Source organism: Podarcis tiliguerta (genome assembly GCF_965153285.1).
Source record: "Podarcis tiliguerta genome assembly, chromosome: Z".
Lineage (NCBI taxonomy): Eukaryota > Metazoa > Chordata > Lepidosauria > Squamata > Lacertidae > Podarcis > Podarcis tiliguerta.
This window is the reverse complement of record NC_139553.1, coordinates 26,365,904-26,392,856: the sequence shown is the minus strand read 5'-3', so window position 1 is coordinate 26,392,856 and position 26,953 is coordinate 26,365,904.

Here is a 26,953-nt window from a genome sequence, read left to right as displayed (position 1 = left end):
TGAACCAGTCGTGCTGCCCTGAATTCACCTCTGACGAAGGGTATGAACCAGTGAAACAGCTTTGAACTGGAGTGAATTCTCTGCAGTGAAGGAGATTGTGGAACAGCATCGAGCAGGACTGAACCCTCCTGTTCTCAGGATAGAAAGAGGGAAAATGTTGGGGAGGGGAGATGTAGCATCCTCTTCTTCCTCACCCATTAAAACACAGACCTAAAATTCTTCAGTGCCAGATCTGGGCTAGGTCTGGTGTCTCCCAGTTCAGCCTATGCAGGGTGGTGTCAGCTGTGCACATGAACAGCACCACTAGCTAGCAGGTTAGCATGAACATGCACTGTAGCTTTCTCAAGCTAACCCTGAATGTCTGATTTATCTGATTCTGGTTCCAAAGAAAAGCCCAATGAAAAGGGCTACAGAAAATATAGATTTTATTTAGGGATGGACAGAGTTGTTAATTCCATCCCTTTCCAGTTTTACTGCCATTCATTCATAAAGCCAGTCTGTCATTGAACTAGAAATGGGAGAAGGATTTGATTCCATTCACAACTAAAGGCAAACTTACCTGATTCATACTTTTCTAAACAAGATACAAACCAAATCACAGCCATCTTTTGAAATGCACACTTTCCTGAATTTTGCAATGCTGTTCTCCAACCAAGTAAGGTGCATGAAAATTCATATACTAGGGTAAAATGTGCATGCAATGCATATGTCAGTGAAAACAGCATGCCAAACAGCATTCTATTAGGAAAAATTGCTTTGGAAAAATGAATATATTAGGCAAAAATGCATACAACCACATGTCTGTTAGGGAAAATGTGTATTAAAATGCTGATGAAATTCCTTGAGGACTTAAAAAATAATAATCACAAACTGAAGTTTGAAGAACTGAACTTAAAAATAGAAAAATGAAAAGCCAAAACTGAAAGATTTGACCATCCCTTCCTCTGACGTCCTGTTCTGAACCATTTGCTCCATTTTATATACATTTTGTGTGCACCTATGTATAATAAACTTTTTTTACACAAATGATACTTTTTCCAATGCCTTTTGGTTCATTCACTAGCAACACCCACATTTTTGTACACTATATTTTTAACTGAAAATATGTATTTTTGTGTGCACCAAAAATGCATGGCAGAACCTGGAGAGGTACACAATCCAGCTGGGAGTTTAGGAGTTATAGACTGAGTCAATTTGCTGCAAACAGTGGACCAAACAAATTTCTCTCCCTGCTCTAATTTTATGTTCTTCTGGTTTTAGTGTTCTAACTGTGGATTTCACTTAGTGTTTTATTATTTATGCAAACTGTCCATACAACTATAATGAATCAGTATATCATATCTCTAGCCCAATCATTACCATTCATGACACATCAATGTCCAGAATAAGTAGAAATTTGCATTCATCCTTTGCAGCACTTCCTGTTTGATGACAGATTTTGCATACAATCCAAACAGAGATGTTCCCAGACCAGCACAACCATGGCTCAGTGTAAGGAGGAAATAAAATGTAATTAAGGAGATAATACTAAAAAAGTATGTCTGTTGGAGCTTTTCTCCCAACAAGGCAGCAATTACCCCTTTTTTCCCCTAGCAAGACTAATGATCTGTAGGGAAACATTCATTTCAGGTCACAAATTGGCTTTCAGGGAAAACTTAAACAATCAGCCAATGCCCCCCTCCTTTCTCCTCCAACTCACAGCAGTAGAGTCAAAGGCAGGGAAGAGGTCACCCCAGAAGTTAGTGAAGAAAGAAAATGCTGCCGTCTGTTCCTTTCTTACCACCTCTGGTTGGTCTTTTGGAAATTGATCCACAATAACAGCAGCTTACCAGGGAAGCACTTTTCTGCCATCAAATGGGGTTCAAAAGCCACATAAATAAATATACATGAACTAAACAGAAGCAGCTGGAATGCTCCCAAAAGGGTCCTTTAACAACCTCTGAAATGAAAAGAGCACGGCAGATCAAAGGATCATTATTACGATTAAAGGCTTAGACCAAACCCGCTGTGAAATTTAAGCTACTGAATGTAGAATGTTGCTGGTGCACAATGGAATATACAAAAATGGGAGTAATACTTAAAACGAGTGTCGGGGGTGTGTGTGAAAATGATGGTGCTGCTTTTGTAAAGCCTTGGGCTAGAGCTTTTCCTTTAACACATTCTTGAAAGATATGTTGAGAAGCTGCATGTTCATCAACATTACAAGGTAGAGTCTTTTCTGGACCATAACAATTCAAACTCCAGGGGGTTATTTTATGTGTTCCCCCCATAGAAAGTGCTAGCCATGGGTGATGAGGATGATGCTGGGGAATCACATTTTTAGTACTGGGAATTTGTATTTTAAATTATTGTTATTATTACTGCATCTGGGGGAGATTTCTCTACATATTCTTCGCATGATTATGGCAAACATGTCAATCAGCCCTCAAATCAAGCACCTTGCTCACTTAGGTCTGGTGTAGGGCTGCTCCTACAAGTCCTCACATTCAGATTTCTTCCCAGTGTTTTCTGTTATTCAAATACTTGGTCCTTATTCCAAAGCTAAACTGCTCTACTGTATGAGTAATTCTACACTGTGACTTTTTAAATTTCCAAACATTGCTCAGAGCACTGTACATGTGCAGTTTGCCACAGCTTTTAGTTCATTCAGTTTCTTTGTCCCCTTTTAAAGTTGCCAATGTGCATGTGTGCATTGATAGCAAAAAGGGGTGGGGTGGGGCTGGGAGCAAAGATGATCTTGGTGTACATGCAGTTGCACGGCGATTATTTTGTGTGTGTGGTTTTGTTTTGTTTTTTACTAAAATGCAGGATCACATTGGTGCATCACTGAAATATACTACACTAAAACTCTCCCTGCAGTCATATGAGTTATCTGTGCAGGCACATCAGCTGTGCTTATTCGCATTGTTTTATCAGCACACAACTATGCAAACAAAGGGACTGAGATGCTGCATCAAGTTGTGCATGTTCCAGTTCCAGAATTGGTTTTAGGATGAGTAAAACACAAATTCAGGATGAGTAGAAGCAGAGGGGCAATATATGGCAAAGTAAACCAGAGGAACAATAATGAACTGGAAAATTGAGATGTTTTCTCGAGAGGGTGCACAGGTCAAGTTTAAGTCACTTGCAGAGTGTGTGTACATGCATGTGTTTCTTCCTGTATGTTGGGGTAGGGAACCTTTCTTCTGTCAAGCACCACATTGCCTCAAAGGCAATCTGGCAATGTCCTGGCTCTCACTGGCAGATGCAGAACTCTCAAGTTGGTTTCTGCCAAAGGCTTTAATGCACAGATCCCTGTGGTGCATAAATCAAGCTACAAGGCGCATGGGTCAGCAGAGGCTAAGATGCATAGCTAAGTGCAAGCTAAGACGTTGTCCCAACATTTGACAGGTAAGCATTCACATGGCCAGTGAGGCAGTTCATGGTTGATAGAGGCTTTGTGGACATCTGGGAATACCTCAAGGGCACCATTATGCCCCTGTGCAGCACACTGGCAATCCTGTGAAATAATATACCATACTTTTCCTTGTATAAGACAAGAGGGTTTTTTTAAAAAAAATATGTTACAAATTGGGGGTCATCTTATACACGGATAGTGCGTAGGGGGGACGTGGGATGAGTCGCTGCCACGAGCTGGAGATTATCAGCGGCTATTGGGCATGTTATCGGTGGCTGCTGCAAGGGCTGGTGTTGATCAGCTGTTGCTGCAGCAATTGGGCGGGTGATTGGCGGCTTCTGCCAGCGAGGGGACAGACGACAGCTCAACAACTTTGGGTAATCCTCCACCAAAAAGCTCAACAACTCTGGGCAATCTCCCCCATTTTGTTAATTTGGAGCCCCCCAAAATAGGAGGCATCTTATACACGGGGGCGTGTTATACACGGAAAAATACGGTAACATACACCTATCAAAACACCAGCTGTATACATGTGATTCCCTACAGAATGCAGTTTCCTTGTCAATACCAAAGATGTCCTATTGTTATCTCAAGCAAATATTTCAGCCAGACAGTAATCTACTTTCACAGCAATATTGTTTCATCAGTTAAGAGCTATGTCTCTCTTTTTTCTTAGGATTCCAGAGGGATCTCCTTTCTTAAAGAAATCTGCAATTTCAAGACTACTCTTGCAAAACAGCCATTTTCAGCCCTTTCCTGACCTTTGTTACTATGATTGTTTGTGATGGACTTAATCTTGTCTGCTGAACAAGTCACTAATATGACAGCTGTCTGAATTTTTCTGCTACTTGTTCTCCTTCTTGTCCTCATGGGAAACTTGATCCTGAAGCAAACTTGAGAGATGTGTTCTACACAAATTGTGCAAAGGATGGGAGTTCAGTTTCCTTCCCAAAGGGGGATGTTAACAATGTGTTTCCATCAAAGCATCTGGATTTCAACAGTAGATGTTGTCATCTTATACAATTAGCTAGGAGCTGAGGGACTTGTACTTCACAAGAATGCAAAATGCTAACAATTCCAAACTTCCTTCATGAATACTTTCTTTCTTGCTGCTCTTAGGGTGCCTGTGTGTTCTACTTCATAGAAAACTGTCCTCTCTTTAAAGGATGGCCTGGTCAGGTTGATGGCTGCATATACACCATACATTTAAAGCACACACCCTTCCCCAAAGAATCCTGGGAACTGTAGATTGTGAAGGGTGCTGTAAATTATAGCTCTATGGGGTGAACCTAGGATTCTTTCTGGGTGCCTTAAATGTATGATGTGCACACAACCAACATAAAAGTTAAAGACCCACAAGAAGGGGGAGAAGGAACCTTGAAGTTGTCCATCAACAATTAGCAATACCTGGACAGCAGACTAAGCAGGCACACAGCTCACCTGTTCATAGTCCTCTCCCCATATTTCTATTTAAATTACAGTAATTTTTATATTATTAATATTATATCATTCGCCATTTTCCAGTCATTCAGAATCTGTAGTCCTGCATAATACAATTATTTCTAAGCTTGCACCTAAACATAAAGTTAGCATTTGCAAATCTGTGTCCTCTTATTTTGCTAATGCATTTCCTCTTTTGTGGCACTATGTAAATAGTCAACCTAAGGTTTTCCTGGTGACTCAGTAACCTGATATTGGGATTATGGATAACAGTATCAGTGGACCTTCAACTGCACCAGTCTTGGAGTCAAAACTCAACAATGATTTCCAAGCAGTCTAAAGAAGGCAAATAAAAAACAAGTATATTCAGCCTCTCGGGATTTATATTTAAAAAAATAAAAAATAAAAATTTCCACAATTAGAACAAATCTCACATAACTAAACAACAAACAAAAAGACAAAAAAGTACATCAAAAAAAGACAACGACACAGTACAAAATCCTTCCCACCCACCACCATAACAAATAAACAATGAAAAACAAACTTAATTCTTTAAAAATCCAACTTTATGTACATGTTAATTGACTTCCTCCAGTCCCTCCCTTCTGAACTTCCTTGTATCTGGTTGTAACAGCTTTCCAATATCATTATTAAACAAAAATATTTCCAATTATTAACTAACTTATTCACTTTTCTTACTGTTCTAAATCCCATTTATTTACCGTATTTTTCGTCCCATAGGATGCTCCGTCCCCTAGGAGGCACCTAGTTTTTTGGGGGGGAAATAAAGGAAAAAATGTTTTCCTTTATTTCTCCCCCAAAACCAGGTTGGGGAACAGCGGGATGGCGGTGCTGCGGGATGGCACCCGCGCGCCGGGTGGCAGGCTGCTATCCGCAGCCTGGGGAGCCCTGCGGGAACTCCCGCAGGGCTGCCTAGACTGCGGATGTGTTCCCGAAGCGCCCGGCGCTCTGCTTTCAGCGTGCCCGGCGCTTCGGGAAGCAGGCTGCAGATGTCTTCCTGAAGCCTGGAGAGCGAGAGGAGTCGGTGCGCACCGACCCCTCTCGCTCTCCAAGCTTCAGCGAAAGCCTGCATTCGCCTCATATGACGCACCCAGATTTCCCCTTCATTTTTGGAGGGGGAAAAGTGCGTCCTATGGGGCAAAAAATACGGTATTTAAATCCTAATTTAATCCTAGGGCTATTTGGTACTTTCAAGTAGTTTCTAATTTTTTATATTACAATATTTATTCAAATAGTCCTTAAATTTCTTCCAGTCTTCTTGGTATTCCTCTTCTTTCTGGTCGTGGATTCTTCCAGTCAGGTCAGCTAGCTCTGAAAAGTCCATGATCTTCATCTGCCAATCTTCCACTGTTGGTATTTCTTGTGTTTTCCAATTTTTAGCTAGTAAAATTCGAGCAGCCGTTGTGGCATACAAAAATAATTTAACATCTTTCTTGGGCAATTCCAAACCTGTTATTCCAAGAAGAAAGGCCTCTGGTTTCTTAATAAATGGATATTTCAACATTTTTTTCAGTTCATTATAAATCTTCTCCCAGAAGTCTTTCACCTTGGGAGCCTCTTGAGATTTATAAAAGGCCCGTGACTGGTTCAGTTGGCAAGTACTAGCAAAGGTGATACTAAAAACAAAACAACAACAAAAAGACGACAATGACAAAAAACAAAACCGACAGTGTTTTATATGTAATTCTTCAATACAAAACAACACCAGAAAGTTATTTCTTGCAAGAACAGAAACAGGCTTTCTTGAAATGTCATTAAGTCCAGACTTTTAAAATAGACACAATTTCCTAGTAATGACACTTCAGCAAGCAAGCAGACAAACAGGTTATGGGGCAACATCCAGTGGCATGAACCTGCTTGTGCAAAGGACTTCTGCTTGATGAGTTTCCCCTTTATTTTTCTCCCCTGCTGCCCCCCGCAAAAAAAAAAAAACACCAAAAAAACCCCAAAACTGTTCTGGGGAACTCTGAAGAGTATCATGCCCCTGGATATCAGATTCCTCATCTTCCAGTGATGCAGGTGAGGACTCTGAAGCAGAAGAGGAAGGGCATGCAGAAGCAGCCCTGGAATTGCTGTCACATGAGACTGGTGGCAGTGCCCCTCCTGCCTGAGGATCCATCAGAGTAGAAGAGTGATGCATCCAGCTGGGACTCCTATAGCATAGTCTGAATCATGCCTTGCCTTGCCACAGAGAGCAGGTGTTTTTTTTGGGGGGGAGGTCATTGGGAAGAGTGGAATGAGAATTCCCTTTGAATCCACTGACACTGGGTATATATTATATTATATTATATTATATTATATTATATTATATTATTATATTAATAATTAATATATCATCTATCTACCTATATATCTATTTATCTTTCTGTGGTTTGAAGTAGATCTCTCTTGTATAACATGACTAGTGATGAACGAGTTTTCAATCATAGCAAACAAAGCTTCTTCCTTTTCCATTGTATTGTTTAGTTGCTGATGATCCTTTATATGAAGAATTATCCTAGTATTTTGATTGGTTTTCATTTGTAACTTACTGTGTTTAAGAGAATATTTAAAGAATACAAATGAAAATCAAATACAAAATACCATAAATATCCATATTTAAAGAAGTGCAATTAACAAAAATTGCACTTCTTTAAATGTGGATGTTTATGGTATTTTGTATTTGATTTTCATTTGTATTGTTTTATTTTGATCTTTTGTAATGCTCTGTTTGATGTTTTAAGACAGCTTGTTAACTGTTGAGATGCTTTAAAAAAAAAGATGTAAAGCAGTATAGAAATAATTTAAATAAATGATACTTGGATGCACCCTAAAGTAGGTTGTGGGCTCACCGACAAAATTGTAAGCCAGGAGTAGCAATCTTGTTCCCTTTATGTTGCAGGACAACAACTCCCATCAGCCTCAGACAGCTTGGCCAATGGTCAGGGATAATGGAAGTTGTAGTCCAACTATATCTGGAGGGCACCATGTTGGCTAACCCTCTTGCAAGCTTTTGATATGGGCTGCACATTCTATGTGCATATTCGCAGATAGTATTTACATCAGGAGCAAAACCCTAGAACTAAAATCCCTAAGACTTTAAAAGAGCAAAATAGGCTATCTAAAGCCAACACTGAGCATGGGCTGTGCAGCCTGCATGCCATGCTCTCAAAATGTGAAATGGGGGCAATAAGGCTCTTCTTTCCTAATAGGCACCATACCTTCTGTGTACTTTCCACCCCTTTGATTTAGTGCCCTGAAGCTATAATGTACTCTTTGTTCTGACACTGCTCTCTCCTGTGCTTAGGGATTTGCCAATGAAAAATATAGTTTCCCTTGACTTCTTTTAAAAAAAAACTTTGTTCTTGCACTTCTCTTTGCGAAGCTGATCACGGGGCCATTTTTATGTTTCTTTTCTTCCCTCTCAGCCACTTCAGCCACCATCAATACCTTTCTGCCAACGATCTTCTGTGTGGTGCAGGGCTTTGCGGCTGAACAATTTTCTAGCTGCTGTCTACGTCCTGTCCAGGCAATTATTGACCTCCTTTCAGGCCTCAGCTTTGATGCTATTTAACCTTGTTCCTCTGCAGTGTTTCTCTATCTGATTTCTGGCTTTTAAAGGCAGGCAGTTAGTATTGTCTCTTCAGTGTGAGCCTAACAAGTTTGCTAAACTTGAGTCAGGGCAGATATCAGATTTTCCTTTTGATGAGGAACCATGGGCGAGGGGATCCCATTTCTGAAAGTTTTTTTCCTACAAACATATGTATAGCCCTCCTGAACAAGGCCAATGGTCCATTTAGTCAAGCCTTCTATTCTCACAGTGGCCAACTAGATGCCTATGAGAAGCCAGGAACCAAGACCTAACCACAACAGCACCCTCCCCATTTGTGTTTCCGAGCAAATAACATTCAGAGGCATACTCACTCCAACAATAAAAGTGACTAGCCTTTGTGACTAGTAGCCATTGGTTACGTTATCCTCCTTGAATTTGTCAAATCCTCTTTTAAAACCATTCAGATTGGGGGCCATCAGATCACACTACTTGTGGGAGCACATATCATGTGCTGTGTAAAAGAGTTTGTTAACTGGATAGTCCCACACAAAATTACTCATCTAGATCGACAATAGTGAAATGAGAAAGGAATATGAGGTTTCCTACCATGCCCCCAAATCACTTGGGCTCATTGTACAGGCATAGCTCTGGAAGTATCTTTGTGTCTTTTCAGATGACTGTTAGGGCAGGCACTAATATAGTGCCCCCCACTAGGCTCTTAGCAGACTTTTCTAGTGAGCCCCATAAAGTGGGCTTCCACACTTTACATATCCTTAGGCACCAGGCAAAAACTTTCCTTTTTCATCAGGCCTTTGGCTCTTAATTACCTGTGTGGCCTCCTTGAATGGGTGGGGTGTTTTGAACTTGGCTTTTAAAAATGGGATTGTCTTATCGATTTTTTGTTGTTTTTCTTTCATGCAGGTTTCAATGCTTGTTTATATGTTGTAAGTCATTTTGAGTTACCTTGGTAAAAAAAAATTAAAAAAGGGAATGGCCAATAAATTAGATAAACAAACAAACCTCTTAAATACCATAAATGTGTTAGGAGTTCAGGAGGCCAACCCCCCCCCCGCCCACACACACACACACAATTCCCTTCCACCACCAAATGAAAGCCAAGTGTAAGTTCTTATTGGGTCCTTTGGGTTGGGGGAGAAATCATTTCCCCTTTTGAATTTATATAATATATTTACATTTATATACGTAATATACTCCTGAGCACCTGAGGACTCCCGTGATGATGCAGAAAACACTACCTTTTTTTAGGGAGTGCTGCCATTTTGCTTCCAGACTTGCTTGACTGGACCAAACAAGTCAGGTGTTAGAAGGAATGATACATATAGCTCAGCTGGTTACAGCATGGTGCTGATAACACCATGAAAAGCCCAACAGAGACTCCATCTCCTCAGAGTATTGTGAAAGAACAATGTCAATCAACATTTGATGATCTCCTTCTACCAGTCTACAATAGAAAGTGTCCTTTCATACTGCATCATGGTGTGGTACGCTGGTTTGACATCAACTGATAGGAAGTGCCTATAGAGGGTGATGAATACAGCACAAGATATTATGGGCTGTCCCGTGAATACGCTGGATGACATCGCGGAAGAACGTCGCCTCAGGAGAGTGAGGAAAATTCTCAGGGATGATTCACACCCTGGCCAGCACTTTCTTGATCTCCTGCCCTCAGGCAGCAGTTATAAAAGCATGATTAGTCGCACCAACAGGGTCAAGAACAGCTTCTATCCGTGGGCTGTTAGGCTGCTGAATGAAAAGATAACAACAGGGCAACTGACTTTTGGGTCTGGTGGGTTTGCATCAATAAACGAGGGGAATTAAGACTAAGAGAGCTGAGTGGGGGGTGCTCGTGTAATCTCACTGTATACAAGTTGTACAAGTGACAATAAAGTATTTCAATAACACAAAGACTGCAGGTTCAATCCCTGTATAGGACAGCTGTATATTAATGCATTGCGGGGGGTTGGACTAAATGATCCTCAGGGTACCTTCCAACCTTACAAGTCTATGATTCTATATTCCTTTATATTAATTAACATTACTAATCTTCAGCAGCTTCCAGTGGAATCAGCAAAGCCATGCCCTTCTTGGCTCTAGAAGATGGCAGAACACTAGCAGAAACTCTGGAATTAGGATCACCCAACTGAAGTAGAGGGTCATAGCTCAGTGGGTGAATATCTGCCTTGAAAGCAGAAGGCTCTGGTTCAATCCCCAGCATCTCCAGGCAAGACTGGGAGAGAACGCTGCCTGAAATCCTGGAGAGCTGCTGCCAGCCAGTGTAGACCATACTAAACTAGCTGATGGTCTGATTTGGTATAAGGTTGTTTCCTGTGACCTTAAGTTAAATTCTTCCTGCAGTTTTACTCAAATCTATTCAAATTCAATTGTAATGCAGGGAACATCTTATAAAATAAATCATTTGAGAAAATGTAGAGACACTGTGACACACACACATTATACGAAAGAGAGAGTGTGAATCTGTCTTGAAGGCTTCTTTGCTTAATTCACCCCAAGTTCCCCTGGATATTTTTGATAATATCTCGGGACACGTTTAAAGGACATTCAGCGAGCTGGTCACCTGAATATTTGTATGAGATTAAAGAAGATCAAAATGTGTTTACAGGGCATTATTTGCCATGTACTGTATTCACTGTCATGGAGGAGAAAAACATGGAATTAATCCCGGCTTGCAAAACTAGGCTGCTATTGTGCTGGGTCACGTTCCTGGATTATAAGATTTCCACCAGTCAATCCTGAGTTATTGCTCTGCAAATACTTAGAAAGCTAATTTAATAGATGCTCTGCATAAAGTCTACAATCGGAAATTACTTTCTCCGTGTGTCAGGATAAACATTCTATTAAATATATATATCTGAAACATTTAGTTAGCTGCTAGTGTGAGCTGTTGCCTTTCCATCAAATCAGGCTTTATTTCAAAGTAGGTCTTTGTCATTCTATCATTTATTAACCCCATATAATGAGGGCATTCTTTGCACTGTTAACAGGATTTGTTTTGTTAAGATCGGTTGTGACATAGCATACTTTTGCCCCACTTTATTTTTCAATTGGATGTTCACAAACTTTTTCATCATCAGTGCATTTTATCCAAAAGGAGAGGAAAGAAACACCACAATCTGTTTATAGTGCTGCATTCCATCCCTTTTAGGATAGGGATAGTGAAACTCAGGCCTGGGGCCAAATGCAGTCCTCCAGACCTATCTGATTCACAGGACTCAAGCTACAACCCTTACCACTTTTGCTTCACACCTTCATTCCATTCTGGTTGCTGTTGCCAATTGCTTCTTTCCCAATAGTCCCAGGCCATAGATCAAAATCTTGTCCAACTCTTGCATTAAAATCACCCAGGAGAATAATTTTATCTTCCTTAGGTGTCTGATAGGCATCCAGCTGAGAGTAAATATTTTCTTTAATGTCTTCATCGGCATCCATTGCTGGTGTATAAGCGCTTAGTAGCCTGTTGGTTTTTGGTGAGTTTTATTCAAAGGGTTGAATGTTGCTCATTAATGCTGGTAGGGACTTCTGACAAGAGCTTTACAAGATCATTTTTGATAGGAAAGCCTACTCCATGCATTCAACGCTATTGTTCAGGTAGACCTTTCCAGAAGAATGTGTAGCCTCCTTTTTCTTCCTTCAGTTGTCCCTTTCCTGCTCTCCAAGTTTCTTGAAGTGCTGCAATATTGATATTAAAACATTGCAACTCTCTTGCGATGATGGCAGTCCTGCATTTGGGACACTCATTATCTGTGTTATCCAACCAAGTCTGTATATTCCATGTTCCAAAGTTCAATTGTCTTTTACGACCCCTGGGTGGTGACCCCACTGGGCACGGTAATCCAGTTGAGGAAAAAGGGAGGCAGACTATGTTTAGGGCACCTTTTCTAGCTCCTCCCCCTTTTGGGGTGAGCAGAATAGACCTAAATAGGTCTGTTCAGTCATGGATACAGCTGCCGAGCTACTCAACTGCCTTATTCCTTGAATCAGAATGACTGAATCTGTATCTACTGCCTATGACTAGGCGTTTCCAGATTTCATGGTCCTCCCCGTTACCATTTGCCAATCGCTGTGGGACTTTTTTGCGTTTGGGTTTCCGATCGGTTTTTGGAAGATGCCTGTGTGTGAGTTTGTTTTATGTGTGTAGATCAGTGCATGCTGACTAATGCAAAGTCTTTGCAGTAAGGCTCTATTCCGATGCCATGAGTATCATGACAACTGGTAGATTTTTATCTGCTGCAGCCTTCATCCACCTTCACAGCCGTTGTAACATGCCGTTTGTTATCTTCTGCCTGTTCTACCATTGAGGACCTCTTGGATCATTCTTTGTCTAGCTCCTCCCCTTTGACCTTACTGCTTTGGGTGACTCTGCTGGGAGTACGAGACTCCCTACATCTTTGCTCACAAGGGTCATAGGAACATGCAAGCCCACTCACCACAACAAGGTGATGATCCAGCAAGTGAATGAGTGAGGAATTAATGATGACCCTTAAAAACCTTTGGTAATTTTCCTTATAGTTGCAGGTAGACTGGTTGCAACACAAGGATGGAATGATGTTTCTGCTGATAATGGGAATTGTTGGTATAAGAAAAGTTTGTTCTTAGTTGTTTCAGAAAAAAATCAACCCACCATCTTAAGACTCTGAAAGGGACTGCTAAACCAACGGACTTTGCTGACCCTTGGAAGATTTTTATGACATATATGAACAAATAACATATGAAGGCATTTATCCCAGTGAACTATGACTTTATTTTGCACTATCAATGATACATGGCTTTATTTGACTGATGAGTCTGAATCTTGCCTCCGCCAGAAGATCATGCTTAGCAACACAACATTCTTGTTTTTCATTCATTGTCGTATTCATTTATTACTTTTATATCCCACCTTACCTCAAGGAGCTCAAGGTGGTGTACATAGGTCTCCTCTCCATTTTATCCTCACAACAACCCTGTGAGCTAGGTTAGGCTGAGAATGAGTGACGGGTCCAACGTCACCCAGTGAGCTTCATGGCTGAGTTGGGATTTGAACCCTGTTCTCAATGTTTAGTGTACTGTATTATGATTTGTTGTTCTGTTGTTGTTGTTGTTGTTTTCAAGTTTTAATAATAAAAGTTTTAGAAAAGTGGCAAAAATGAGTACTTTTTGCTTTTGCAAACAGTAGTCATTCCAGAGCAAGACTGGCACGCACAGAAGTCCGAGCTTTCTCTCGCCCATGGAAGCAGAGTAGCAGTAGCTGCCAGGCATCTGTGGAGAAAGCAGACCAGTGGCAGCAGCACACACTGTGGTCTGGTGGCTGGAGTGCAGTAGGCAGAATACACACCACCTGATCCTGGAATAAAAGGTCTCACTTTTGCTCATAAAAGGACTCACCTGCCTCTAAAGAGTGAAAACTAACCAGTGTCCCTTCTGCAAGAGATAATGGTCTGAAGAGAAGTTTTGAGTCTTCCTCGCAGGCAGTCCACAGGCTTGCTTTTTGTAGCTCATCTGTTTCTCCAGAGATCATTTCCCAACTGGATGAGAGACTAAGTGTGTGAGTGTGTCTGTGTGTTTTTTGACATATTCCACAAGATCCAGCACAAGGTTGGTGAACCTAGATTTGGCAAGGTTGGCAAAACCTAGATTTTCAAGGCAAAGAGGCAGACCAAAGAAAAGGAAACACACTCCAGGCTCATTGTGTGCTTAATTTAAGTGACCCATGCTAACGTTCTGCATTCTTCCTGTCTTGTTTCTGTTCTATGGTTTGGTTGGTTGGTTGGTTTTGTGCACTGGGCAAATTTAAGAGAGAAAAAATCTGAAAATTGTACATAACATCAGAACATCCCCAGCTACTGTGGAAATGCATTATGTCTGAATAGATCTCCACTGAGGTTCTCAGGTGAACCCACAATGATTTGAAACCTCAAATGTGGGAGAAATTCGGTACAATTTTGCATTTAAAAGTTAATCTATCCAATTCACATTTTCTGAAACAATATGTAAACTGAAACACAGCAATACTTTGAATTTTTCACTGAATTGTGAAATGCAGTTCTCCAGCTACATAATGTTTACATTACAAAAATGCATATACCATTGAAAATAAAAATGCATTATATCAGAGAAAATAGAAATATTGGGGGAAATATGCTTTGCACAAATGTTTATGTAAGATAAAAATGTGTATTAGGACAAATTGACACTAAAATGCTGGTGAACCTTCATGAGAACATTTTAGAAAATAAGCAGAATGGTGTGGAAATTTGGGGAACTGAAGACTGGAAAAATGAGAAACCGAGAGAAACCAAAACTAACAATTCCACCCATTTATAGTGATTTGCACTGACTGCTAGTCTGCTACAGGGCCAGGTTCAGAGTGTTGGTACTAGACTATTAGTACCATCTATATAGCTCAGGACCTGGTTACATGAGAAGATGTCTCATCCCTTATATGCCTGGTTAGTCACTGCCATCTGCAGGAGAATTTTTCCAAAGTTCCAAAGATACCAGAAGCCCTCTTCATAGTACAGTGGTACCTCTGGTTACGTACTTAATTCGTTCCGGAGGTCCGTTCTTAACCTGAAACTGTTCTTAACCTGAAGCACCACTTTAGCTAATGGGGCCTACTGTTGCTGCCGCGCCGCTGGAGCACGATTTCTGTTCTCATCCTGAAGCAAAGTTCTTAACCCAAGGTACTATTTCTGGGTTAATGGAGTCTGTAACCTGAAGCGTATGTAACCTGAAGTGTATGTAACCCAAGGTGTCACTGTAAATCAGAGCAAGGCTTTCAGTATGGCTGACCTGATTTGTGGAATGACATTATGACTGAGATACAACAGGCACCCACAATCTACAGTTTCTGGAAACAACGGAAGACAGTTTTGTTCTGATGGGCTTCCCTGACTGGATGTATGGGTCTCTGCCATGGGTATCTGCTTTGTATTGTTTATTAAATATAGCTCCTGATTTCTGTATTGCTTTTAAATGGTTTTTTATTGTATCTTGCATACCACCTTGAGATGTGTGTGTGGAAGGGAATAAATAAATAAAGTCTGATCAGTTCCTGTACATGAAATTCAAGCAGGTGGGCATTTTTCCTTCTCCCTAGACAGCAAAGTGTGCCGAGCCAGCCTTGGGGTAGATATTGGTGACACTTCTTCAGCAGAAAGATCCTTCCTGAGGTATGTGCTCCATTACATGAGGCCTCCATACTGATTCTGGCTATTTCTGCCTTGCTTCTATAGCATTAGCAAACAAAATTGCTTTTCTGTTGCTGTTGTCATCTGGAGAAAGCACCTTTGTGTTAGCATTCAGAAAGCAGGGGTGATTTCTCCTATTAGCTGTCAATGCCAATCCTCCACAATGGTGACTTTTGCTAATGCTTGTCTTTGGGGATATGATAATGGCACCACCTGACTCATAATTTCAGTCAAACTCATATTGCTTTTTCCATTTTTGATTTCTGCTTTGCCATTCTGGCTGATAACTGCCAACAGCAGGCTGAAATTTTACCTAAATGGGAGCATTTCTACTCAGAGAAGAGATATTACACTGTGCCATTTGTTTAATCGTTCCCATTACCGGGGGGAGGGAGGGAATGCTATATAACACAAAGCAACATCCTCACCTTTTGAATGGTTAAAGTTTCAAGAGAAAAGTCGGAGCAGAGCAATAACATTGGAGTCAGGGAGAAACAGGAAAGGGTTGTTTTTTAAAAAATTAGGTGGGGGCATTTCTTTATATGCCATCTTTCCTACAAAAAACTCAGATTGCACCTCCAAAAGGAGCTAGAAAATGTTCAGACAAAGGATTCTGAAACACATATTGCATTCTACTTCAGTAAATCATTCTGTGAGATTGCTGAAGATAAGGCAGTTGGGGTTGGAGCTTCTACACAATCGGTTTGCCTTAAAGCATAATCTTGGATCTGGCAAAACAGTGTTAATATTCCACAATGGTCCTGGAGGAGGAGATGTATCTTTAAGGGGTGGGAAACTTCAGGTCCATGAAATGAATGTGGGCCCCTGTACCTCTCATTTTCTCATGCCACCTGCCCTCTCCTCAAACCATACCCCTCTCTGATTCTGCTTCATACACACACACCAAGTGGAATGTGGCCTTCAGCTTCTATGGTGCCTCTTGCTTGCCTGAGTGGAGGAGAGAGATGGATGTGTGATTGTGTGTAGAATGTAGCCTACTTTACATTTGTTGCTCAGCCCACTTTTGCTTCTGGTCCTGCCCACTATTGGCATGCAACTCATAAAAAGTTATCTAGAAGATGTGTTCCTCAGTCTTAACACAATTCTCCATCCTTATTTATGAGGTCCAAATGCAAGGAAATGACTTACTGATCCTCTACTTGGAAAAAAAAGGTAAAGGACCCCTGACAGTTAAGTCCATGTGGGGAACGACTCTGGGGTTGCGATGCTCATCTCGCTTATTGGCCGAGGGAGCCGGCGTACAGCTTCCGGGTCATGTGGCCAGCATGACTAAGCTGCTTCTGGCAAACCAGAGCACTGCACAGAAACACCATTTACCTTCCCACCAGAGCGGTACCTATTTATCTACTTGCACTTTGATGTGCTTTCGAACTGCTAGGTTTGCAGGAGCTGGGACCAAGCAACAGGAACTCACCCCATCGTGGGGATTCGAACTGCCGACCTTCTGATCGGCAAGCCCTAGGCTCTGTGGTTTAGATCGCAGTGCCACCCCATCTCATGGATGTGCAGTCTGTGTGGAGATTTATCCCTGGCCCCAAATGTGGCTACGTTGTAGCAAAGTTGTAGCAAAGAGACCACACCTTTGCTGGGCAGATGCATCCCAAGCAATGAGGGAGATCTTGCGATGACTGCAGCACTAAGGTAAAGAGGCAGCCTGAATTTAAGCCTATCAGATCCACTACCTGGAAGGCTGCCTCAAGACCCACCTGTGATGGGCTGATTTACAGGCAGGGCAAAATTCAAAACCCCCATAGTTGGCAGGAGAATGTGATATCTCCAGCTCGCCATTGAGCCTCATTCTAGGGCAACAGCCATGGCAGTGGGGGCAGCACTGTGCCACAACATCTGTGTCACTATCAAAGTGAGCAGGCTTGCAAATATGTGTGCATTAGGCAAAATGTCATACAAAAAGTTGTATATCTGGTGAATCATACTAAAGTGTTGGTGAATTTTCATGAATACATTGATATGTAAAAGTGGAGAACTGAATTTAAGATTAGAAAAATGAGGAATTGGAGATACATTGCAATTGACCGATTTGCCCGTCCCTATCTGCATGATTTTCTGTGGTTTCTCCTAAGGTAAAGGTAAAGGTATCCCTGCCCGTAAGGGCCAGTCGTGACCGACTCTAGGGTTGCGCGCTCATCTCGCTCAAGAGGCCGGGAGCCGGCGCGGTCCGAAGACACTTCCGGGTCACGTGGCCAGCGTGACGAAGCTGCAACTGGCGAGCCAGCACCAGTGCTGCACACGGAAACACCATTTACCTTCCCACTATAAAGCGGTACCTATTTATCTACTTGCACTTAGGGGTGCTTTCAAACTGCTAGGTGGGCAGGAGCTGGGACCAAACGACGGGAGCTCACCCCACCGTGGGGATTCGAACCGCCGACCTTATGATCAGCAAGTCCTAGGCACTGAGGTTTTACCCACAGCGCCACCCACGTCCCATGTGGTTTCTCCTAGCTCCCCCTAATTAGCAGTTGGTTGACTCTACAGGGCTCTCCATCTTCTTCTCTGCTGCAAGGAAAGAGCACAACAAGCTGAGAAGCAGCTTTTCCAGGTGCAAACCATCAGTTTAATCTTCTTGTCCCTACTGCCATTTGCATACATCACAGAAAAGCCAAATACCTGTGAAAGTTGCCAGAGATCTTGCCTGCCAAGTATATCTGGCCACGGTGGCATGTCTGAGAAGCTTTGATTAAGAGCACTTTGAGCTGATACCTCCCTCATTCCACCCTGGCATTCACGGCTGGAATGATCCTGCCCCAGAAGGTCTTACCATTTAAACAGACAAGAATGATCAAAGCTGGAGATGAAACAACAGCAAAGTGAATCAGTCACAGAAAGAATTGGAGACAAGTTTGGAATACAGTCCTCTGTATCCCCTGTTCACTAGCCTGGCTATAGGGCCATTTGGATATGACAAGCCCATCTGAGTTGTTGTGAAATGGAATGGCACAGATGTGCTGAGACCTCCTTGTTACTGCTGCCAGAGTGCATGGGGAGCTAAGAGACAGTCACCCTTGGCAAAGTGCATTTGAAACATCTTCAAAATGTGTTTGGAACTGCAGCTGTCATCCTTTTTCTTTCTTTTTTCGCTTCCCTTTTTGCAACCCTGGTTTGGAATGAGATTTTCTCCAATTCGAATGCATTAATAATCAAGCACCATTTCCCTGAGAGGCTATTGTTCAGCTCAAAACCAAGCTTCTAAGCATTTTCAGGTCCATCAAGGGACCCTGTGAGATATAGTTTTCTCAGATACCTCAACAGGGGTCTCAGGTGTTTTGGAAACTAGATGCCCCATACCTCCATTTGTCTGGGATACTATTGCATCATAGAGCACAATGATCCCGATGGGGACACAATGTTCCCAGGGAACCTGGCGTCCCAGTTTATGAGAAAATGTTTTGTGGCATCAAATATATTGCCACTTCAACATTCTAAAGGAATGTAGGTTTCCTGGTCACTCTTGCTGTTGGGGCTGCTGTCACCATCATCACTGTCACTGCCAGATAAGTTTTCTTTGAGGGCAAGGAGTAGCTTATGGGAAGCTTGAGGAAGTCAAGGTGTGCGGGAGGCATTCAGGCCCTTTCATGCTCGTGATACCATCACTGGGAGTACAGTGAAATTTCAGGATTTTAAAAATGTGATCAGGAAAACAAAAGCTCACAAATTATATTCCTGTGATGTGGGGACTAATAGATGGACAACAAAAGCGGATTCTGTGAGCACTTCAGGTGAGCACTCCAAAATTAGGAGGACGAACACCCAACATTTACTGCTCAGTGATGTGAAGTTCTCACTGCCCTTTCTGTGTTTTAATGCGTAGCTTATCAGTCAATCTCATTTGAAATACCTGTTTGGGCATAAGGATTTCTTATATTAATCTGTATATGTTCAAATTAGGATTAATGGAATATTTTTATTGACTCTGCCAGCTGATGATGTATTTCCTTCTTTATTTCCTTTTCATAATATTTCCAAATCAATAATGAAAAAAGGAGGAAAAATGAAGAAGAAACTAAGCTATTTTCTGACTTTGTGGAACAATATTTTGATTTGGCCAAACCCATACTGTACCAAGCCAAGAGGAGCTTGTCGATTACTTCATGAAATGTCAGCATTCAGAAAAGAGCTGCTTACAGAAACACAGACTTCCATGCACAAAAAGAGCTAGTTGTTGGTCACCACCTCTTTACCTTACCCTTTGATGTCTTCCCTGCAATGTGCTATAAGGAAACATTGTCTTGGAGTTATGGGTAGAGCTGTTGTGGTTTATTGTTTTTATTGCATCTTTAAAATATATGGTATAACCTGACTTGGGACCTTCTCATAAAGGATAAGGAAGGATTACAACAAACACATAATTAAGGCTCAAATCCTAGCCCATGTACTTGGGAGTAAGCCCCACTAAATTCAATAGGACTTATGTCTGAGTAGACATGGTTAGAATTGCAATGTAAGCCAGTACTTCATGCCCTCTATGCCTTTGGAGGTGCCTCATTTTCTCTGATAAAGCCAAAATATATTTACCAATAGTATTGCTGTGCAACAGAGCGTCTAACTGCACAGAAGATTCCAGTCCAGAGACAAATGAATACAACAGATAAAGATAGATTTATTTATAGGAAATCAAGTCACTTGGAATTGAAAACATGTCAGAAAAGAAGATATTTCTAACAGCGGTGGGGGGGGGGGTAATATTTGCTTGAGTGACAAGATTTGAAGTCCATTCTGAAAAGCTATATCCCAAAAAAAGGCCATTGCCAAAAGCCCATGCCACACAATGGTGGGTGGTGCTCACTGGATCTAGTGGGGCAGGAGAGACCAACAGTAGGTGGAGTCAGAGCCAATGAGAGCCAGAGCCAACTCATTCTGATTTTGTCCCATGTCCTTCTCCTCCCTGGTGAGTTCTAAGAGGGCAACCCTGAGACTAAGGAGAGGGAAGGTAACAGCCAGTGCCACCCATTGGACCTTATGTAAGTAAGAAGGCAAGGGAGGCAAGGGTTGGCTGAAGCTGGTGGGGCAGAGCCCCATTCACCTTTATAAATTAGCCTCTTCTGATGGAAGAGGAGAAATAATTTATTTCCTGGTGAAATCCTCATCAAAGATCTCCAAACAAACCTCTCAAGTAGCAACAGTCCTGGCCTTTGAAAATCCAAAACCACCCCACTCTGTTCACAAAATTATACTCCTATCTCTCCAGGCTCTTGATTATTTAGAGATGGGACAAGTCAGTAATGACTTCACATGTTCGAGTTGAGCAACCACACTGCTCCTAAGCAGCAAAAAAATTTCAGAATAAAATTCAGTGGTACCTCTGGTTAAGAACTTAATTCGTTCCAGAGGTCCATTCTTAACCTGAGGTACCAATTTAGCTAATGGGGCCTCTCACTGCTGCAACGCTGCCGCCATGTGATTTCTGTTCTCATCCTGAAGCAAAGTTTTTAACCCAAGGTACTATTTCTGGGTTAGCGGAGTCTGTAACCTGAAGCATCTGTAACCTGAAGCGTCTGTAACCTGAGTTACCACTGTATTGCTTTGCTGGCTTGTATTTTATAATGACAATAATCTTGGCCATGCCTACCTGGCCAAAATCACCATATTTCTCTCTATAATATTGGTTCTGCGCACAAAGAAACTGGGCTCCCAGTATCACCTATGTATCATCAGTTTTGGTCTAGCCTTGCTTGTGCAAGGTGTTGAGGCTTTCTAGATATCAGCACAAGAATTCAGCCCACCTCGATGCAAAATTTGTGACTGGAAAAGATTTAAATTAGATTCAATGGCTCATGCTGTTTGCAAAAACAGGCTTTTAAATTTGGTCCTTTGGTTCAATTGTGAGTTAATAAAAATAATAATCTGGTCCTTAAGAAGAAGCAGCAGGAATTTGCTTCCTGGTTCTAGCCAAAACACTGCTTCCGGTGGTCCTACCTTTTTCTTCTCCCTTTTAAAATCTTCTTCTCATCAGCTATTTCCTATTATTTCAAAGCAGGAATGACAGGCTCACCACTCTTCTTTCGTCACCCAGAATATCTCTGTTGCTAGGAAACTGAGAAACCCAATTCTCCTGTCTTTTGAACATAATGATAATTGTACCACACCTCTTTGCAGGAAAACTCCATATAGATTTACACACAGAGAGAAGAAGCATGTATGTATGTATGAGACACAAAATGCACAGGGAGAAGAAGCCTAGGTTTACTGTGTTGTTAAAGTAGCATCTGGGGTGTGCAATTTCAAGGTGCAGGAGGGAACTCCCAAGACTGAATACTCTTAAAACAAAAACTTTTTAAAAATCCCTTCATGTAGAGAACTAGTTTGAAGTGTGATGCTGGAAGCCTCTCTGTTGTAGACTCAGGTTGTATATATGTGTAAATAAACCATATATCACCAGTCTCCCCTGCGCTTCCTTTTCAAAGGAAACACAAACCCTGGGTAAGTACCTGGACCCCTGGAATCTTGCACCACTTGGGATGTAACACTAAAAACATTCATTCTATTGGTTATTTCCAAAATAGCAGTAAGTTAAAGTCTCTTAGTGGTATGCTTGTTTCACCATTCCACTGGTGAAATGTTTAGTACCAACGGACCATTGTAGTACAACAGAATGCATAATCAGGTAAGTACATGGCACCATGGATTGCAAAAGCTATTGCACTGGATTCCTCTGTTGTGCAACATTAAAACTCACCCATTCTCCAGCACAGGAGCCATTGCACTAGTTGACAGAGAAGGTTGCATACTTCTAAAAGATGCACTTACTAGGCCAAATTGAAAACAAAAATAAATATATTAGGAGCAATGCACATAAAAATGCATTCAATTTTTCTTTCTTTAAAAATCTGCAAACATATGCAAAAATGGGATGAATGGAATTTAAGAACGAAAAAATGAGAAGATAAAAGAAACTGGAAATAATCAGATTCCTAGCAAGAAGAAGGAGTAGCATCCTCCACTTGACATGTGCTGCCCCCACCTGGCAACTGTGTGGATTGGGCCCAAATGGAGAGGGCAAGTGAGAAGGCAGTGGTGCCTTGGAGAGCATGAGAGATTGGGGACTCCTTGCCCCATGGCCCCTCAAAAGCTGGAACCAGCCCTACAGAGTGATACCCAGCATTGTGCCAATTCTTCTCATCTAACCTGGAAGGAAATTCAACTAATTCCTGAGAGCCATGGGTTCTCGTTCCCTGGGCTAGATGATTCCCTTACATATTTCAGTTCAAAACAAATTTGGGAATAGGGTTAGACAACAATCAGGGCAGGAGCAGGAAGGAGCAAGTGATTTAAAAAGCCACATTCTTGCCAGGATTAAGACTGGCAGACCACAGATTGTTAATTAACTTAATTCTAAGAAAAATATAGAAAACTATTGAGTTTTAATTAATTTACCCCACTGTTGCAACAAGAAATGAAAGAGTAGTTATAAGTTCTTTCAACTAACTCTACTATGGATTCTCAATTTGTGTTTAATATTTCATTATTTTGAATGTTAATCGTTCTGAGTTCACCAGATGCACTTGCAGGCAATCAATCCAAACTTTTTATGAGAAACATTATAAATAAATGACTGTCAGAGGTCTGTGCTTTCATTATAGGATAACCAGTTAACAATCGATCTGTGTAGGCCAATCTGACCTTGCAATTACTGGTTTATCTGTACAATGCATTGCAATAGAGTTATTAATTTTACTTATTTAGGCTTTTTTCTGCTCTGCAGGGGAGAACAACGTACAATCCATTAATAACAATTATCAGTGACACAGGAGGCGCATGAATAACTTGTCATTGAAATTGTGAGATTTTGTTCACATACATAAGCAACTTTAAATACCTCCCCAGTTCCAGGAAGCCCATTTATTTATTCCACTATATCAAAGAGATGGTGATAGCTTATGCTTGCCTAGAAAAGGATGACTACATTCAGCACATTAAAATACAGAACCAAGATTCTTTGTTGTAATTGCCTAATTTGTTTTCAGGAAAGAAACAGTGGAGGGAAAGAGATTCTTTATTCTGAAGAATAAAATTTAGTTCTTTATCCTGTATGTTCCATTTCATTTTATGGGTGAGATGCAATGAGTATTGATAAACAGAAGATGGGTGGATATTTCAAAGGAGGGCTATGTGTGTGTTGTCTTTGGGGAAGCTTTCATCTGCCCCAGCTGCACTAAAACATGTCTCTCCTGATTTGGTCTCTACAGCCACGGCAAGCACTGTAACTTTCCAGTAGTTTGACTTTACCCCTGATGACACACTCTTCCATTGTTATTATTTATGCTCCACCAATCCCACTGGGTTGGGACGTGGGTGGCGCTGTGGGCTAAAGCCTCAGTGCCTAGGGCTTGCCGATCGAAAGGTCGGCGGTTCGAATCCCCGCGGCAGGGTGCGCTCCCGCTGTTCGGTCCCAGCGCCTGCCAACCTAGCAGTTCGAAAGCACCCCCGGGTGCAAGTAGATAAATAGGGACTGCTTACTAGCGGGAAGGTAAACGGCGTTTCCGTGTGCTGCTCTGGCTCGCCAGAGCAGCGATGTCACGCTGGCCACGTGACCCGGAAGTGTCTGCGGACAGCGCTGGCCCCCGGCCTCTTGAGTGAGATGGGCGCACAACCCTAGAGTCTGTCAAGACTGGCCCGTACGGGCAGGGGGTACCTTTACCTTTACCTTAATCCCACTGGTTTACCTCAGCCACTCTGGGCAGCTCCAAACAAGTTATTAAAAGCATAGTAAAACAGCAACCATCAAAAACTTCCCTGAACAGGGCTGCCTTCAGATGTCTTCCAAAAGCCTAATACAGTACTTTTACTTTTTTAAACGATTGGGTGTGTCTGTGTGATCCTGCTGGAGAGTGGAGCTAGAAAGGAAAGAGTCCACCTTCCCTCATAACTGCAATCTCCAGGAAAATTGCTCCTCTTCCCCTCCCCCCCAAAAAAACAACAATTAGGCTGGAAGAAAGAGCCAAAAATTATTTTTCTTTTATTGAAAAGTGGGGGGTGGACTGAACACCCCACTCCACCTCACCCCTTTTATCCAACCTGAAAGTATAATTCAGCTCTAAACAATAATAGCAAAATTCATACAAACACTGAAGTACAGAGTCTGAAAGTTGCTGATGGAGAAGTATAAAGGAAAATGTTAACACAACCATATATTATGGAATGCAGCAGGTACAGTTTGTCCTGCAGAGTCTTTGTTCATGTGCTGGATGAATGGCCACCACTCCACCATAAAAGTCTCTCGGGCTTTTTTGCCCTTTAACCACAAAAGGTTTTTGTGTCAATTTTTCAGAAAGTGCTATGTCCCAAATTACATCATAACCTTTTTGTGCATTTAAACCCTTTGCTTCTCTCCAGTTTCTAGCTAACAATATTCTTGCTGCTATTAACAAGTAAGAATTTAATGTTTATATAGTAATTCTTTGGTTGTCTCTACTGACTATACCCAATAATACAACACCAGGAGGTTTTTAAACAGATCTTTCAAATGTTTCAAATATCTCATCCCAGAAATGGGCAGCAAAAATCCCCCCAGCCTTATTTCAGCAAGGGAGGCATGGAGATTGGGTGCTGCCAATGCCAATGCCAGGGAAGGCCTCAGTGGGCATATGTGAGCTCATGGGTGACACACTGGATTCTGTGAAATAAGTCTACACCAAAAGAAGCAAGTATTTCCACGCCCCATTCACTCCCTTACCATGCATAACCCACCCATGTATCCCTGATAGGGAGGTCAGAAAATCCCAACTGAAACAGAAATGAATGAGGAAATTGCTGCTGTTTGCATATTTGCTAGTTGCCACTTCATGCAAATGCAAGTGGCAGTTGTTGACAACAATTTTCAAAGTTGTGAATATCTACCAGTACGTTTCCGAGCCCAATTCAAAATGCTGGTGCTGACCTTTAAAGCCCTAAACTGCCTCAGCCCAGTATACCTGAAGGAGCATCTCCACCCCAATCATTCTGTCCGGACACTGAGGTCCATTGCCGAGGCCCTTCTGGCGGTTCCCTCACTGTGAGAAGTTACAGGGAACCAGGCAGAAGGGCTTATTGGTAGTGGCACCTGCCCTGTGGAACAACCTCCCATCAGATGTCAAGGAAATAAACAACCACCTGACTTTTAGAAGACATCTGAAGGCAGCCCTGTTTAGGGAAGTTTTTAATTTTTGGTGTTTAAACGCTTTTTTATTGTTGTTTTTGGTATTCTGTAGGGAGCCGCCCAGGGTGGCTTTGGGAACCCAGCCAGATGGGTGGGATATAAATAATAAATTGTTGTTGTGATGATGACGATGTAACTTGCATACAACTTACGGTACTTGAAGGCAAGCTCCATTGAACCCAATGAAATGTACTTCTAAAAATGCATAGGATTGCCCTGTAAATCTCACATGTAAGACTGGGTTTTTGACTTTATGTTCCCTAAGAAAACATGGCAGTATTATTTGCATGATTTACATGAAGACCCACCATTAGGAAATACACACATACACATAGGATTGCAGTTTGCTATGCAAAATGTGAGAGTAACAAAACAGGAAAAATACATTTCTTTAACAGATATGTATCGGGACAAAACGTACAACATTTTTAATCCCTGATGCCTTACATTGCATCTTTGCGACTGGTTTCAATTGCTGTAAGCCTCTTTGGAAGCTAACTTGACTTAAAGGATGGAGCAGAAGTGAGATAAGTGAATTAACAAATGAATGTAAGAAAAGGTTCTAAACTGAATAGCCAAGTCTGATGCTGCTCCAGTTAATCTCAGTCAACTGGAGGGTGTGGACAGCATACATACATTCTTTCTATCATTTCAATTTATTCCACTGAGCCTGACTATGCTCATGATGGGAGCAGCAACAAATAAACCCTTATATGCTAGTATGACCCTCATATCTTCCCTTATCACTCTGGGAAGCTTTTCAAAAAGCTAAAACCTTTGCAACACAATTGAAGCAAGAAGCTTATAGTAAAACAACTTAAAAGTTCCATCAGCCAAGTCAAAAGTTGAAAAGAGGGTCTCTCTTGCCGAGCTTTGCTTTGTGCAAGTGTTATATAACAATCCTCAGAGTTTGGCTGTAGTCCTGTGCATCATTATTTGAGAGGGAGCCCCATACGATTGAGATGGAAATTATGAAAATCCGATCCCTATATTCTAATCAATCATAATTACTGGTGGGCAGGTTGATGTCATTATGGAATCAGGCAGCTGTTTTATGACTGTGACTGTATAAACTTGGATGAAAGTTTGGATATGGCCAAATCTTAATGTGTGAAAGAGCTCTGAAGTGCATTCTTGGTAATATGGTATGTTTAGTGCAATGTTTGATTGCTGCACTGTGC